At 39.9% G+C, this 17,410-nt stretch overlaps 1 protein-coding gene across 1 annotated transcript in view; it reads left to right on the top strand.

Moving 5' to 3' along the window:
• Positions 1 to 17,410, top strand: part of LOC126481984 (nephrin-like) — a 460,432-nt gene that overhangs the window by 115,691 nt on the left and 327,331 nt on the right. The window lies entirely within an intron of this gene.

Here is a 17,410-nt window from a genome sequence, read left to right as displayed (position 1 = left end):
ACCAGCAACTTCCTTTACGACTGACCATATGGTTTTAATATTATCCTGAGACTTAGCTATTCTATCTGCATACCACATACTTTTTGCCTTCCTAATAACATTTTTAAGCACCTTACAATACTGTTTGTAATGGGCTGATGAATTTTGATTTTGACTGTTTCTAACGTTTTGATATAATTGCCACTTTGTTCTACAAGATATTCTTATCCCTCTAGTCAGCCACCCAGGCTGCCTGTTTGTGCTAGTACCCTGTTTTAAACGTTCTAACGGAAAGCAACTTTCAAAGAGCATGAGAAAAGTCTTGAGAAAAGCATTATATTTATCGTCTACTGTATCAGCGCTGTAAACATCTTGCCACTCTTGTTCCTTTATAAGGTTTACAAAGGTCTCTACAGCAACTGGATCAGCTTTTCTGAACAGCTGATGACTATATTTAACACTTGTTGCAGCACAAAAAACTTTTAAAGTTAAAATTTGTGCATCATGATCTGAAAGCCATTCACCTTTTTGCTAACAGAATGCCCTTCTAGTAATGAGGAATGAACAGAAATGTTGTCTGTGGTTCTTCTACTGTTCCCTTGCACTCTCGTTGGAAATAATACGGTTTGCATAAGATTATATGAATTAAAGAGGTCTACCAGCATCCTCTTCCTTGCACAATCACTTATGCAATTAATATTGAAGTCACCATATATAACTAACTTTTTTGTATTTCCTATAAAGTGAACCAAGAACCTCCTCTAGCTTTAGCAAAAATGTTGTGAAATCGGAGTCTGGGGATCTATAAATAACTACAGTTAGAAGTTTAGCTCCATTAAATTTAACCACACCTGCACAACATTCAAACACCTTTTCAGTGCAGTACTTTGAAACATCAATTGACTCAAATGGGATGCCGTTTTTCACATACATGGCTACTCCCCCACACCGCAAAGAGCTCCTCGAAAAGCTGCCAGCCAACCTGTATCCTGGTAAAGGAAGCCTCTGAATTTTCTCCTTATTTAAGAAGTGTTCAGATATACCAATAATTTCAGAGTCAACATCTATAAACAGTTTACTAACTTCATCTCTAATAGCTTGTATATTTTGATGCAATATACTAATTCCCTCATTACTTGGGTACCTAAGCTTTGTCAAAAGTGATTCCCTTGTCAGAGAGACTTCCCTTAAGCAGGAATACCTATCAGCTGACTTCAATCTAAAAAAGGTGCAGCTCTAACACCCACTACTGCAGGAATTTTCCCATGAGTGATCCCACCAATCCCACCTATGCTGTCACCTATAAGCTTTGCCAGCCTCCTCCTCCCATACCTGTTGAGGTGCAGGCCATGTCTAGTGAAACCCGTCCTGCTGATAGACTCCACTGACACCACTGAAATATGACCCATGCTTTCTGTCATCAGCGCACCCCCAAGTCTCATGTTATTACGCCTGACGGCTGTATTAAGATGAGGCCGATCGTGACGATGAAACAGTTCCTCGAAATGCTCATTCGTGTTGCCAGTCTGAGTGGCTATCTTTTCCAGGTCACCATCTATGTTATACTCCCCATCCCTAGCAATACTATTAACTGCCCCACCCACAATCACTACCTGATCCTCTTTAGTAAAATCCCTACATAACCCCTCTATGTTAACAGTCAACTGAGCCAACCCTGCATTAGCCTTCACAATGCTGGTGACCTGGTACTCACTCCCCAGCACTTCCTGCAACTGCTGGCCTACACCTCTGCCATGTGAACTACCTAACAGCAGAACCTTCTTCTTCCTCTTCGACTTTCCAACTGTTCTAGGCACAGTAACTACTGAGGTCTGCTGCATACTTCCTACATCTACAGCTACTAGAGATTCCTCGCCACTAGACTGACAGTTAGTCAGGAAACTGATGTTATATACTTCCCTGGCACAAAAGAAAAAAAAATTCTTAAGACTGAATTAGAACACGGGACGCTAAATTTTGAATCTGTACTCTTAGACACTACACTATCAACGCACTTGCTTTCATGCCGCTGTAGTAGCCTGATGTACAGGGTTGAAAACCTGACCGTCATCTTCTTCGAAGCTATTGCGTGTCGGCACCCAAGCCAAAATGGGTGTCTTTACTTTCATCTTTCTATCACCCTGCCCTGTTTCCACTGTATCAGACAGTGACCTATACCGCATTCGCCTTGAAATTCTTCACATTTCACCATTTTTGTGCATTTGGAACCGGACGTGATCCTATGGAGGTAATTATAAGTTTTTATATCACGTGTAGATGCACTCTGTTCTTTAAATAATGTGGATAGCTTACCCACATATTTTAATGAAATTTTTTAGTTCTAACTTGTAATTTCTATTGACTCTGCTGGCTCACGAAATTTTTAATCCATTACACGAATCAAAAGATGTGTAACATTGCAGGGTAAGTTAATGACCTCACAAATGGTGCCCTGTTACCTCACCTGCTGCAGCTATTCGTTATATTTCGATTATGAGGTAGTGAGAGGCGTAGAGTGTTAAAAATCTGCTGAAAACTGAAATTCCTCTCTGAGGCATCACATGTGTATTCCCACAGTACTATTTCTTGTTTTCTCTTTTTTTCTGAATGATGTGATACATTTCGGATGGTAAAAGTCTATGCTACGCATCATCATAAAATAAATTTTGAATGTTATATAAAAAGTGCAAAGCTGTACAACTTCAATGAATGATACTGTGTTTCCTTTTGAGGCACCACAGTTCAAGAGCCCATAGGCTTTTCTGTGAAGTTCTGTCATCAGACTAAACTACGTCAGCAGTGGTGAGATGACGTCAGCTGCTTTGTGAATGAAACATCTAGGCTGACGTTACGTGGTACCTCGCTTTTGGTCAGTGAATTATATAAAGCAGTTACACGTTCGTTTCGTGCAGCGCTGCGTTATCAACGTACTAAAAGCAGTACTACAAAATATTAACGGTTTCCTAACTTTCTATGTAACTTCACATTGTACATGGTGCCTGAAATGCAACTAGCCTGAAAAGTGGTTTCGATTTATAGTTACAAGGTAATCTAGACAGCAAAGAGATTATTAGAGAACTCTCCGAAACCAACCACAATACCGCCAACTCTGCAGCTGAAGGGCAGCTTGCTGAAGCACGTCCGACGAAACCACAACCCAGGTTTGCTATGACATCTTGTCGGAACACTACAAGAAATATCTTTATCCTCGTGAATCTAGATGTGTTGGATGAGTTCTAAGTTAATCTACGGATACTCTGCTTTCTCCTGAATGAAATAGGATAGAGAGATGTTCAATTTTCCATTTTGTCTGATGTCATTTGCAGCCTGTCCGAGCAAATGGACACACATCACGCACCATTATGCACTATGAAATTCTTATTTCTGCTTTGAACAGTCACTTCTGATTGTCAGTATTGGTTTTTATTGTGTAGTTCAAATGTCAGTTTTATATTCACGAAATATTCTTATGTGCTACTTACCTGACATCATTTACTTCCCTGTACGCGTTTGCGGAAGAGTTAGCCATAGACTCAAAGCCAAAAAACGAGAAAGAGCTTCGATACAAATAAGGAATTTGCTTCACGAAACCATTTGTTTATTAGTTACTAACAAGCAGCTCGCATGTCATTTGACAAGAAAGACACCCTCTACTATTAATCTGTTAAAATATTTATGGAAAAGTATAACTTTGCAGGGAAATTTTTCGAAACTAGTCGCTTTTATATTCAAGAAAAATAGACATATATCGTATGATCAGAGTAGCAATGGAAGTAGCAAGCAGAGCCATGTGTAAAACCATCTTCAGTACCCCAGTAGACGGCTAACTATGATTTGGGATGTAGGACTGTCTGATCTGAAAAAATGCTCATTGGCCCTGTTATCTGACATTAATTACTTCGACAGCCACCAGAATAATGAATTCAATGACAACTAAATGAAACAATAATCACAATTAATTCTGTTTATTACGTTGAAGTGGCTCATAAATCGTCTGACAAGTTATAATTATTCTAAAGGAAAGCCTTGAGACATCTGACTGAAAGGTATGGAATAGAATTCTAATAATCATGTTTAAAAATGAAACGACTATGGTCACGAAGTTATACAGTCATTGTCGTGATGTTAGTATAAAACACAGATAGTAATAGGGAAAGGAATGCAATCCATCTGTGACTTGAGTTTGAAGCGAATTGTTCATTCGAATCTGAAAGTAAGACTTCTTAGTCAAAGTAGGGATTATTTATTGTATAAAAATGACTTTCCTGTCCCTACTGACAATCTCAATATCGTGGCTCGGTCTCACCATTCCCATGTGTCGGTGGAGGCTGAAGCGGCTGCAGAATCAGCCATTGGTGGGCATCAACGATCTGTGACCGTGGGTAAGTTCGAGTCAGCAGGATATCTTTCTACGTCCAGCTCTGATCGGAGACCGATGCTGGCGGCATCGCAAACCAGTGGAGGAGAAGTCTGACACTGAAAGCTCCCAGAGATGAAGAAGTCAAAGAGTTGAATGCCGAATTAACAATCAATTTGTGTCGACAGATTCTTAACAGCTCAACTCGTACTGCTGCATTTTGCATCCCTTAAGTTGCTTGGCTTGGCTGGGCTGCAGATATTCCAAACGCTGGGCGAAAAGCGATTCTTTAAAAGACGATCATCCCATTACTTGAGATTTCTGCAGATGGTTAAACGGTAACACACTTCCTACCATCTGGTGCTGAAAAAAGTCATCCCAGACTCACTCTGTTTCATTCTGTAACCATTGAGGTAGGACCTCAGCAGCATAGTCAAGTTTTTCTCTCTAACTCCCAGTCTATTTAAACTAGCCAATCTCGGTATTTCTTAAATTGCAAAACATTTCTTTTGTGGACCCAGCTTTCAAGGGTATCCTATGAGTACGAACGGGTCTGACCCTGAGACCTCGAACTACGTTTTCTGGATGTTATCAGCGGCATCTTGTACGTCCCAAAGGAACACATTTTATACACAATAGTGTGTTTCCTGGGCCTAACTTTTTTTTATTTTGCCTGCAATTAATTCCTCTACTTTGCAAACCTTTTCATCTTCAGGCAACTACATGCAACCTACATCCTCAGTCTTTGCTGGACGTATTCCAATGCCTGTGTTCCTCCACAGTTTTGCCATCTAAAAACAGCATTTCTCCCCTCCACATTCCAGTTATGAGGACAGTCGCTGCTTGATGACTTACGCCACAAGAGATCGTATCTACATTGCCTGTTGGGTACTCAGTGTCCAGTTGTGTAGCTCAAATGGAAAGTCTTCTCAAATGAGTGACTTTGACCAACATTTTCTTCTGAGAATTCCCTCTGGGATTGTCCATATATCCAGCCATGAAGCTGTGCTGCTTCCCTGAGGGGAGCCAAGTCATGGCAGTGTAGTTTCTTATGGCTCCATACTTAAACAACCCACGCAAATCCAAACAAAATTGCAAGTTAAGATAATTAACTACGTATACTCACTGGCACTAATATGCATTTCACATAACAATGTCATTCAGTTTTTCCAGTCTCATCGGTCAATACAACCGTATTTTATATTAGTTGCGATACAATTTTGGAAATAACAATTACAAACCACCATAGCATTTATTTCTGAGCCCAAGTCCTCTCAAGTCAATGAGCCACAATTTGCGACACGTAACTAAGATACAGGTTAAGAGTGACGTGAATGCTTCTCACTTACAGCTGCCCCTTCACCAGGCATATAAAATTAAAACTTTTACAGAAAATTATATTAACTCAGGGATTTTCTTCGAAAACGATTCTATATAATTTAGAAATGGTTTATTATTGTAACTGGAGAAATAAATAAGTTGTACACTCTCTAGTCGCATTAACGTGATCATCTGTTAAAAGCCAGAATTACCATCTTTTGCAACCCATATGACTGTGAGACGTGCAGAAAGATAGTTATTGAATTTTTAGAAGGTACCAACAGAAATGCGGAGCCATATCAAGCCGGGATGTCACGGCCAGCTGCACTGGGTTTCTTGGTTGAAAATCCTTATCACAAGCAGCGCGACTGAGGTGGTCCCTTAAGTTCTTCTTTGGAGCTCGGTGGCCAACCGAGTAGGCTAAAATCATCCTTGTGCTCTACCAGCCACTCATGTGCGGTGCAAGCTGTGGGTCATGTTGTATTATCCTGCTGGTAGGTCTCAAGGTAAACCAAATTACATGTAGGAGTGTACATGCCCCCAGCAACACATGCATACTCGCATCCGTAATGACGAGATCATCTGAGGAAAATCGCGAAACATCCCCAGATCATAACTGCCTGCCAGCCCGTGTGGCCCAGGGGTTCTAGGCGCTTCAGTATGGAACCTCGCGACTGCAACGGTCGCAGGTTCGAATCCTGCCTCGGGCATGGATGTGTGTGATGTCCTTAGGTTAGTTAGGTTTAAGTAGTTCCAAGTTCAGGGGACCGATGACCTCAGAAGTTAATTGCCATAGTGCTCAGAGCCATAACTGCCTCTACATTTTCGAAAATAGTTGGAGGTTATAAGCTTTCAGACGATACATCTGAAAATGCCGATTGTCACCACCAAATCAACAATCCGTCACGGTACTGGCATTCATATTCGAGCCCTTATGGCGAATGAATAAAAGTCAGCATGGGTGCATGAAATAGGTGCCTGTTGCGGAGGCTCATATGCAGTAACGTTCGCTGAACTATCGTTCAAAAAGCACTGTTGGTAGCCCCTCAGTTCAACAGTGAGCTGCTCAACAATTGCATGTCTGTCATTTTTGTCATCTGTGGCTGCGGTGCACATCAGTTGCCTAGGCGCCAGTTTTGGGTAGTGCCATTATGCCATGCACGGTTTACTTTTACAACGGCTTCACATGAACGGTTTACAAACTGATCAACTTGAGAAATGCTTCGACTCTTGTCTCGACAGCCAATAATCGAGCTCTTTAGACATTAGATAAATTACTGTGTTTCAACATAACAGCAACGACTGTATTGTTTTCTGTGTCCCTCTGACATCTTTCATCTTCCCCCCCCCCCCCTCCCCACCCCCCACCCCTCATCCATCAGTACCAGAGCTTCCGCCTGCGGTCAGTGGGCGGTTATTGCACTTTGACGCTGACGTAGCCAGTGGACACATTAACGGGACTGGACCAAGTGTATTATCTAATGTTGGTTTGTACAGTATTTGTTACAAATACTTTTGCTCCCTTTCTGTAATTACACCTCTAATGTCTACATTATAAAATGTTGGGTTTAAAATTATAAACTTTTTTAAATGATATGGGAGTAATAGCACAAAATATTTCGCAGTATAATTCTTAAATATTAGAACCGCTGATATTTGGACGTACCTAGAACCACACTGATGACCCGTGTATCTTTCCCTTTAGTTATTTTGTGTCAGTGGGTTATTGTCACTACTAATGAATCCGTTCTTTGCATTGCTGAAAATTTTATTATGATATCAACAAAAATAGTTTCTGACAAATTATCATTTATTATTTTAGAAACCTTACACACATTTGCTGGGTGCCTTTATTGGTTGCCATCACATAACGAGCACAAATGCACTGAGGCACCAAAGAAACTGTTATAGGCATACGTAATAAAATACAGAGACATGTAAACAGGAAGAATACGGCGCTGCGGTCGGCAACGCCTATATAAGACGACAAGTAACTGTCGCAGTTGATCGATCGGTTACTGTTGCTCTAATGGCAGATTATCAAGATTTAAATGATCTTGAACGTGGTGTTACAGTCGGCGCACGAGTGATGGGACTCAGCATCACCGAGGTAGCCATGAAGTGCTTTTCCCTTACGATCAATTCACGAGTGTAACGTGAATATCAGGAGTCCGGTAAAACATCAGATCTCCGACATCACTGTGGCCGGGAAAAGATTCTTCAAGGGCCGAACCAATGACGACTCAAGAGAATCGTTCAACGTCACTGAAGTACAACCCTTCCGCAGTTTGCTATAGATTTCAATGTTGGACAATCTACAAATGTCAGCAGGCGAACCATTCAGCGAAACATCATCGATACGGCCTGTCGGAGCCGAAAGCTCTCGAGTGTGCCTTTGATGACTGCTAGAGACAAAGCTTTATGCCTCGCCTCGGTCCGTCAACATTGGACTGTTGATGACTAGATACATGTTGCCTGATCTCAAGAGTCTCGTTTCAAATTATGTCGAGCGGATTTACGTGTTGGGTATGGGGACAACGTCATGAAACCATGGGCCCTGCATGTCAGCAGGTGGTTTTTCAAGCTGGTGGAGGTTCTGTAATGGTACTGGGCGTTTGCAGTTGGAGTGATATGGGACATCTGATACGTCAAGATACGACTCTGACACTTTACACTTTACACAAACTTGAGAAATTCCAGTAGGACAGTGTGACACCCCAGACGTCCACAATTGCTATATAGTGTGTCGAGGAATACTCATCTGAGTTTAAAAACAACTTCTGGCCACCAAACTTCCCAGACATGAACATTATTGAGCATATCCCGGACGTGTTGCAAAATGCTGTTCAGAAGAGATCTCCACCCCCTCGAACTCTTACTGATTTATGGACAGCCGTGCGGGACTCATGATGTCAATCCTTCCCCCCCTCCCCCTCCATCCCCCACCCCCTCGCCACTTCCAGCTCTACTTCAGACAATAGTGAGACCATGCCACGTCGTGTTGCGACATTTATCCCAGCCAAATCCTGCAAGTTCTGAAATGTGTGAACAGACCGCTGTTTCGATGCTGCTTTGGCAGAGTATTTGTGAGTCATTTGGTCTATCACATACATTCAATATTTAGAGCCGTTATAAAATGTAACTGTATTTGGCTTCTTTTGCAAACCATCTTCAATTTTGGCATAGGTATGCACATTGTTGTTGCTGTCTCAGTGGTAAACTGTCAGTATAGCATTATTCTTCTTGAACCGTACTATGATATATGTGTGACTTTGTCTTCTTGATATAGGCTGCTATTTGCGTTCGAGATCGGTTTACAGTGCCCACTAGACTTCTAGGATTTACTTTCAAGGCTCCAGACAGAGCCAGGGAAATGAAACAATTGTCACATGTGACATTTCTTCCTTTATTGAGGTAAGGTTGTATCAAATTTTTCGCAACAAAATCGCTAAGACGCTTGTGACTCGGCCTAGTGTCATTCTTTCCTGGAGGTGAAAGCATTCACAATATATTCGAAGTCTTTATCTACTGTCTCCCAATACTTCTGCTTATATCAGTCCGGTTTTGAGGCCATGAACTGTGTGAATCTGCAACAGTACTTTGAAGGAAATGCTGTTCATTTATTGTTATATATGGACCCGGTCAGTAGCTACATTGTGTACTTGCAACGATCTCATACCAGATTTCTGGTAACAAAGCAAACTTGTGATCTTTCAGTTGTTCTGATCTTGTGGATCTAGTGTTAAATCTGAGGTAACGCATTATCTCTCTCAATCTGTAAGGAGCCATTGTTGACTTCACCAAATTATTTCCCCACTTATTTAACCACAATGTGTCTAGTTCTAAGCTCTTCGCTCCTACAGCTCTACGGACGTACAGTATAGCTGCGAAAGTTTCCAGTTCTTCAGTGTTAATAGTCCAATCATCTTTCGAAAGTTTGTCCATTATTTTAAAATGCCAGGCACTGTAGCAAGTCTCACTCACGTTTCATTTTGCCTGCGGAGATGGTCCTGCATGGTCTTTGAAAACTTTCTTTTGTCCATATATGGCAGATGATTAGCCACCTATAACTCTTATTTTCCAGGTCGTTCCATCTGGTCCTACAATATCTCTACCTGAAATAAACTGAAGTAGTCCACAACCTTGGTCACTTCGTTGTTAACGGTACCCACGGACACGAGTTGACCTAGCCTTTTAGGCAGCTGTTCCTGTAATACTAGTAATTAGTGTTCCAACGCTTGTTGGTACTCAATATATTGTAGAGCATAAGAACAAAAACAACTTCATAAATGTAATGCAAGAGATGTAAAAACACAGGAAAGCAACAATGTATAAACATAAGTGTTAAAAATGAAATCTGTGTCCATGCTGCACATACATGAACAATAATTATTACAAAAAACACACACAAACAAGCATACCTTCCTCATCAGTATTCAGCAGAACATCCTGAGGAATAACATCTTCTGTTGAAAAACATGGAACTACAAGTGGTGGCAATTCTTCCTCGGATCAAGACTCCAGCAGCTCGCCCTCACATTCATGATGCAAAATCTTATTTAACGCGTTTATAATATCTTCGTAGACGTTTGACCATAATAAATTTCTATATTGCAAGCACTATTCACACAGTTAGAATGCACTACTAAAACCGTAATTCATGAAACAAAGAACTGGCTGCGCAGTAGATGCACACACGGTCAGACACGATTCAACCTGCTCTCCATCTCCTCCCCGGGTGGAAACCTGCAACATCATCAGGCAGTGAGATGAAAGAGAGTTTTGCGATTGTTGACCAAACACAATCCAACGACAAGCATGAAGCTGCGCGAAAAATTCGATTGTTATAGCGGCTGCAGCAGAGCAGTCAGAACTAATCCGTCCTCGTTTTTAGGCGAATCTTCATATTTCTCTGTTAAGATTTCCCCACAAAATGCAAAATTAAGTAATCGCTAATTATCTTACTTCATAAAAAGTCATTGATATTCAGCACTCTAGGCAATAAAGCAAAAGAGTGACAAACGAAAGAATTAAGAAGTTCCATTATTAAATACCCTGGAAAAGAATTGAATGAAATGCGGGAACAGAAGATGTATTTGCAGTAGTCATTACACTCATTTAATTAATGTGGACTGTCCGAATTTACAACATCCATATATAGTATTCCATCTGTTTGACACTTTACAGTAATATTGTCTGCAGTAAGAAAATGTCTAAATTTATTTTCAATCTCACTCCATACACAGTCAGTTTCTAAACTGTAATTTTGTCAACAGTCATCATACGTGTCTTTCGAGTACAGTAAGGACCGCCAACAAAAGTACAGAAAATGAAGATACAATGAGGACTGCACATGAATTTAAATTAAAAATAATTTTTTTTAGATATAGCTTAGACATTGACGTTATTGCTGCACTGTTTAGAAATGAAGTGTTCGAAAGTCTGAGATGAATGGAAGGGAACACGAGGCAAATAGTAGTACTACAAAGAATAATCGAGCACAGTGAGGAGCCCTTGAAAGGACGTATATAGTCGTGTAAAAGGTTGCAGTCATAGATATTTAATTAGTTTTTCGAAGAAGTGATGTTTGCGTGGTAAAATATCAACGGAAGGGGAAAGCTGCATGGGGAACATGTTACCGTTCCGACGATTTGTACCATGTGACTAAAGATAAGGAAAAATTAACTAACTGCAGTGCTGTCAACATCTGTTAGAATGTTCCATAGAATGGAGATGTTAATCGGTTCAAATTTTAATCGATGTCAGACCAAAAAAGTGAAGGAGGTGGTGACTTTTCGAAAGCTGGTTACCGTTCTGCGAAACAACGAAACAGGAAATATAGACTACATGACACTAAATTATTCTTCCACCTAGGAAATAAAACATGAGCAAGTGACAAATACAACGTAAACTCAGCAAGCATAGGCCTTCAGGTCTTAATCCAAGAAAGACTCTACTACATATATCTGATGATCTGTACCAAATGGAGCAGCTTCTATTGTACCTTAGGACTATGTTGTAAGGGGTCCATTATGTGTTCGTGAATGTGAGTCCGACAAATAATTATTACTCCTCTACTCTCTTGTGTCAACAATTTTCTTTCTGACGAAGTCATTCCCTTCAAATGGTTTTAAAGTTTCTTCTCCACTTATAGCTTTGTTTCTTTATCATCCAACACAGTGCCTCTCTGTCTGTCAATTATATTATTAAATGTCTAACATGATTCGGTTTTCCTAGGTCTTAAGCTCTGAGTACGTCTCGTAGTTGTAACTCTGAAGGACGGTATCTTGTTACTGACTCAATAACATCATACTGAGGGCACTTTTATTCTGAGACCCCTTCCTGTGGCGCTTCGTATCTCAAAAACGGACTTTTGGTCTCATAAACATCCATGTAGATATGCTTTTATCACTACAAGCATGCCAGCGTAATGTCTTCTTTCCTTATGATTCAAAGAACTTCCATACGTATGACTGTTGATGCCTAAGTGTGCATAATTTCTTAATAATATTTAATGTCTTAGATTACATTTCATTCATTATTTATGGCTGATTTTCTTCAGTAATCTCCTGCAGTAGGTTAATCAGAATATTTTCTCCGTCTTTTTCTTTCGCTTTTGCCAGCCGTGGACCGCTTTACTACAATCGTTACTTTCTTTCATCTATAAGTCTCACTCAGTACGCACGCATTCGTCATGCGCGAGCTTCCTTTACCTCTCCACTCTATCTCTTTCAGTCTTCGCCTTTCTTGTAAAATATCACTTTTCTGGTTGTCTTCATTTATAATGAACTATTGTTGCACAGTGATGTAGGGACACAGGGGGTTTTATGTAGTAACTAACTGAGAAACCCGACGTTGCCTGACTCAGAATATATGGCACGGTAGAACGTATGAGTACTATTCTAGATATGAGATGCATACAGATTCGTATCTCATTAAGGATATTATGAACTCAGTTTTCCTGTTGGTAAGATAGTTTGGTCACAGTGCTGGAGAGTGGCTTAGTTTCGAAGGCAAATACCTGCGAAATATGGTGCAATAAATACTCTTAGAGAAAGTTAAATAATGTATGTCCTACGACCTTTAGCGTATATTTGAAAATGTTTTTATTGTTTCATTCATCGTGAAACGTAATGGTGATTGTTCTCAACGTGTTTCATAGGTACTGTGGAGCGTGGAAGAGGATTATTGTGGTTGGCAGATATCTCAATATAAATCGCGATGTGGAACACTTAGTTCTCTTATAAAAAGCTATATTCTCTATGAATTTAAACCTTTACCGTATTACTGAATAAACTTTCCAATCATCAACCTGTTCCATCCCTACTTTCTCTAACATTACATTACACAGTTTTATTTAATCGTGGGTAACTCCACAGTGCCAAGGATTTTACTCACGAAAAATAATGCAAAAGAAAGGTAAACGAAGTGATTGACGTAAACGCGCTAAATTATACTCCCGAAGAACAAGCGAAATGTTTGTCCTAGTCACTGCAGTGTACCGTTCGATTCTTCATTTGTTCGTTACGAATATTTTCATTTTTGAATGCATTTACATTTTTCTCTTTGTTTCTCTATTGATCGTCGGTAAAGCGTGATTGACGAAAACGTGCAGACATACTAAATTTGATCTATTTTGATATTACATGGTCGTTATTAGAGTCTGGACGACGAAGCCCAGCAAGTATTTTATTATAACGGATGACGGAGACAATAGACGCCTTTTCATATATACGGTAAATTTCGTAAGTCAGATTATGTAGCTCTTCGTAAGAGTATTTATTTCTCCATATTTCGCGGATTTTTGCTCGCCACAGTCGCCCATTGTCATGCACCGGGGCCAAACTCCGTTACTAGCGGCTTGAGGCCAAGCGCTATGGAGCACCACAACCACGAGTGTGTGGGAGTGGGTGGTTATGGTGAAAAGTCTGTCAGTACGCGCACATACAAGACGTTTATATTTAAATATAGATTAAGTCCAAATGGGGTTCGTTGCTCTATGCAGGCTCTAAAGTAATTTTTTACCAAGGCAAGAAACCTTCTGTCAGTTGCTTTTTTCACAGAAAAGTACAATTTGGCAAACTTCTAGCATTTAAACTTTCCATTCTTGTTAGAGATAAGATCATGCTTATGATCTTGTTTTCTTTGAGTATTACGATCTCGCTCGGCCAATTCCAACTGAAAACAAAGCTCTATACAAGTACTAAGTCTCCGATGAAACAACTGCACAACCCTGTCTGTGACAGACATCATTTGTTGGAAACAACTTAGTCAGCTGGTACACCATTCTCTTCTCGTTCATACAAAATGTGAAATCACCGAACTTAGCAGTGTCTGGTTCCCTCTCAGATACCCGCACTTTTCTGGCTACCTGATTTTCCCCTTGTCTACAGCTAGTCATTTCCGACCTGGCTTTTTATTTAGTTTCCTCCAAGTAGATCTGCAGGCCCTATTTATTCATTTGGGCTTGGAGTTTCTTCGATTAGTTTCTTCCCACTACTCAGTAGGTATGCCAGATTCCTAAGGAAGAATCGAAGGACGTAATATTCGGGTTTAACGTCACGTCAAACCTAATCCTAACTGGAAATGAATAAGTTAGTAATAGTTAAAGTGATACCAACTGGAGTCCTACGCGCAGCTGCGCAATCTTGCGAGACATAGTGACCAGAATCGCTCCAGTTTAATTCTCTCCTGTTCCGGGAAACACAATTGCATTTCTTAACATTGGCTTTGTTGTACTTGATGCTGGCGCCGAAATGACGTAAACTGGAGGCATTGGTTCTATGACCAAGTATGCCCAATCTCTCCCGAAAATCAGGTTTTCTACCATTGCATATGGTGAAATAATGACACTTACCCATGGGATCCAATCAGAATAACATATGGAATGGAGTTGTTAACATCAGCTTTTTGGGACAAGTACCAGATATGTCCGTGATTTGCTTTGTCATTGCAAAAATCTGTAGTCAGATTCTGACATAAGGGAGAAGTTGAACATAACGCATGTATTTTTGGAGGCTCATCTCCGTGTATGTAATGTACAGAATTATCGACGCTCCTAAAAGAAAAACTTTAACATTAAGAATGCCGACGATGAGATGTTTACTGTTTCAAACTACACATACTTTAAATATTCCACTAACCACAAGCATGTAGTTCGCATTATCACAACTTATCTACCATAATTTCGTAATTCACAAAGTCTCATCTACATTGATATTTCATGAAGAAAATCTTTATAAAGTACCTCTGTCATGTAAACTTACGAAATATAAAGACATCATGAAGCTTGCTAAGAAGTATGTGCCAACCTCACCATGGAATTTTATACCTAGTTAGTCTGTATAAGAACTCTTATGGATGCTACATCCAGTAAATCATACACAAAAGAAGAATTAACTTCTCATTTATCTTCCAGAGTTAAGACTTTTATTAGAAAACTATTTTTGATTGAATTTTCTCGTGTAATGAAATTAGAAGGAGCGATCTACGTATTATTTGTTAAAAAAGTTATCAATAGCCAACATCACATAGATTTGTCTATTTTTTACAGGCACTTTCGACAGATATAACTATAATTTTTGTTACAAAACAGTTCATTGTGAGTCAGAACTTCATGCCATGTTGTCATTATGCTGGATAAAATATGCTACATTTTATCCTATTAATGGCAACATGTCAAGAGTTTCTTACTCACAATGAACAAATTTTGGAACAAAAGTTCTTTGAAGCCCAGAAGACGATGTTTTTATCTCTCGAAACCATTTGTCAAAAATACAGACGACCTTATACGACGTCAGTTATTGAAATTGTTCTACCAAATCCTTTTTTCGGTTCTCAGGCTTCTCATTATATTCAGCAGCCTGTAATGTGCTACTAGTTCTTAGTTATTCGTTTATTTGTTTGCCATCATATTCATAAAACTAGACCGTTTGGTGGAAGAAAGAGACAAGTGCAATTTTTAGAAATTAAATAAATGTCGTAATAAATCTTCGTTTCGTGAAGATCAATCTATTACGGGGTACCGTTGGTCATTGTGGAGGCTGGGGAATGAGTACAGTTTTTCCTAAATTTCTGCGCAAGTTTACGTGTTATACTCGGAATTACGTAATCGTTGTTTACCTCTTTATTGCACCAATGCATTCAGTTGAGTCGGACTCTGATTTTAGCAAAGTAACTACGGTTTACATGAAATGCAATGGCCGTTGCGACTACAGACAAATGTCAGCTGTATAATGGAATGACGACATTGTGCCGGACCGTGACTCGAACGCATATTTTCCTTCTTATGCGAGCGGTCACCCCGCGGGAAGATAATTTATTATAAAGTCGCTGCCTGGGACCGTCGGATAAATAGAATATGTATGTGCCTGTGTTGTTATGAAGTCCTATGAAATGTTCCTTCAGACATGATGCATTTCCAAAGGAAAATTGTATCGTACTTCTTAAAAACGCAGACACTGCACTTCCGTGGTTGCTGCTTGTTGGTTAAGTAGACGCATTCCTAAGCGTGTTAACACTGTCGGCAATGGTACACTGGGTGAAATATTGGGTCCAAAAGGGGCCAGAATCTTACTTAAACTTTAACTTACGAGGTGACTTTTCTGCAATATGTACTACAAGGTAGAGTCTATAGGACACTATATTTAAACCAAGTTTATGGTTCAAATGATCTGCAACTTTTAATTTAAGTTGTGTAACATTTTTCTTCTATTTACTTGTGTTCCTTTAATACTCCTAGATTATGTTACTGTAATAAGTAAAGCCTGCCGTACTCTACTTTTTATCACGCAAAATCACAACTGAGTTTTTTAATCAGTACACATAAAGGAATGATAGAACTGAATTCTACATCCTCAAAAATTTATATATTCTAGTAGCACATAAATTTTCACAAAAAAATAGATCTTAAGACTTAAACTTGCACATATCAATTCAAATGCTTCAAATGGCTCAAAGCACAATGGGACATAATTACATCTGAGGTCATCAGTCCCCTAGAACTTAGAACTACTTAAACCTAACTAACTTAAGGACATCATACACATCCATGCCCGAGGCAGGATTCGAACCTGCGACCGTAGCGGCCGCGCGGTTTTAGACTGAAGCGCCTAGAACCACTCGGTCACATCGGCCGGCGCACATAGCAATTGCCCTCGACACAGACAAAAAGAAAGCCCGCGAGGTTGAAATTCAATGCTGGGACTTACATTTCTCTTTATCACCAGTCGTAACGCTTTGATTTTCACTAACACTTTAAGTACTTTTTGGAGAAACAGAAAGGTCTTCATTATAGCTGTCCTGAAGTAGTTATAAATGATCCTCTGTTAGCCTAACAGTGATCGCTGGCTATTGAAAAATCGTCGCCCACTTCTTCTGTGCCTTGATCTATTTTACGCACTTCTTCCTCCAATTACGTTAAACTTGGGATCGTTGAAACTGACACGTATCTGCGGACACACTGCATATTATGCTGAAGAAATTACGTAGTTTACGAGGAGATCCCAATAAGTGTCAACAATATGTGTCAACAAACAAACAAGCTGATAATGCAACCAACAACTGAACATTGTAGGGTTGGGATATTAAGAAAGGTAGAGAGAGTATAGCAGCACTTGCCAGAACCGACTCTGGAGAGCGAGTTCGAAAACTTTTGCGCTGTCTGAGGGACCACTCCGCGTGAGTTAAGGGTTAAGCCGCTCCCACCTGTCGTACCAAATTTCATTTTCTTCTTCTGCTAGGCTGCGTGTATGA

The sequence above is a fragment of the Schistocerca serialis genome, chromosome 5, assembly GCF_023864345.2.
Source record: "Schistocerca serialis cubense isolate TAMUIC-IGC-003099 chromosome 5, iqSchSeri2.2, whole genome shotgun sequence".
NCBI lineage: Eukaryota > Metazoa > Arthropoda > Insecta > Orthoptera > Acrididae > Schistocerca > Schistocerca serialis.
Note: the sequence above shows the minus strand (reverse complement) of the source record. Positions and strands in the feature narration are given on the sequence as shown.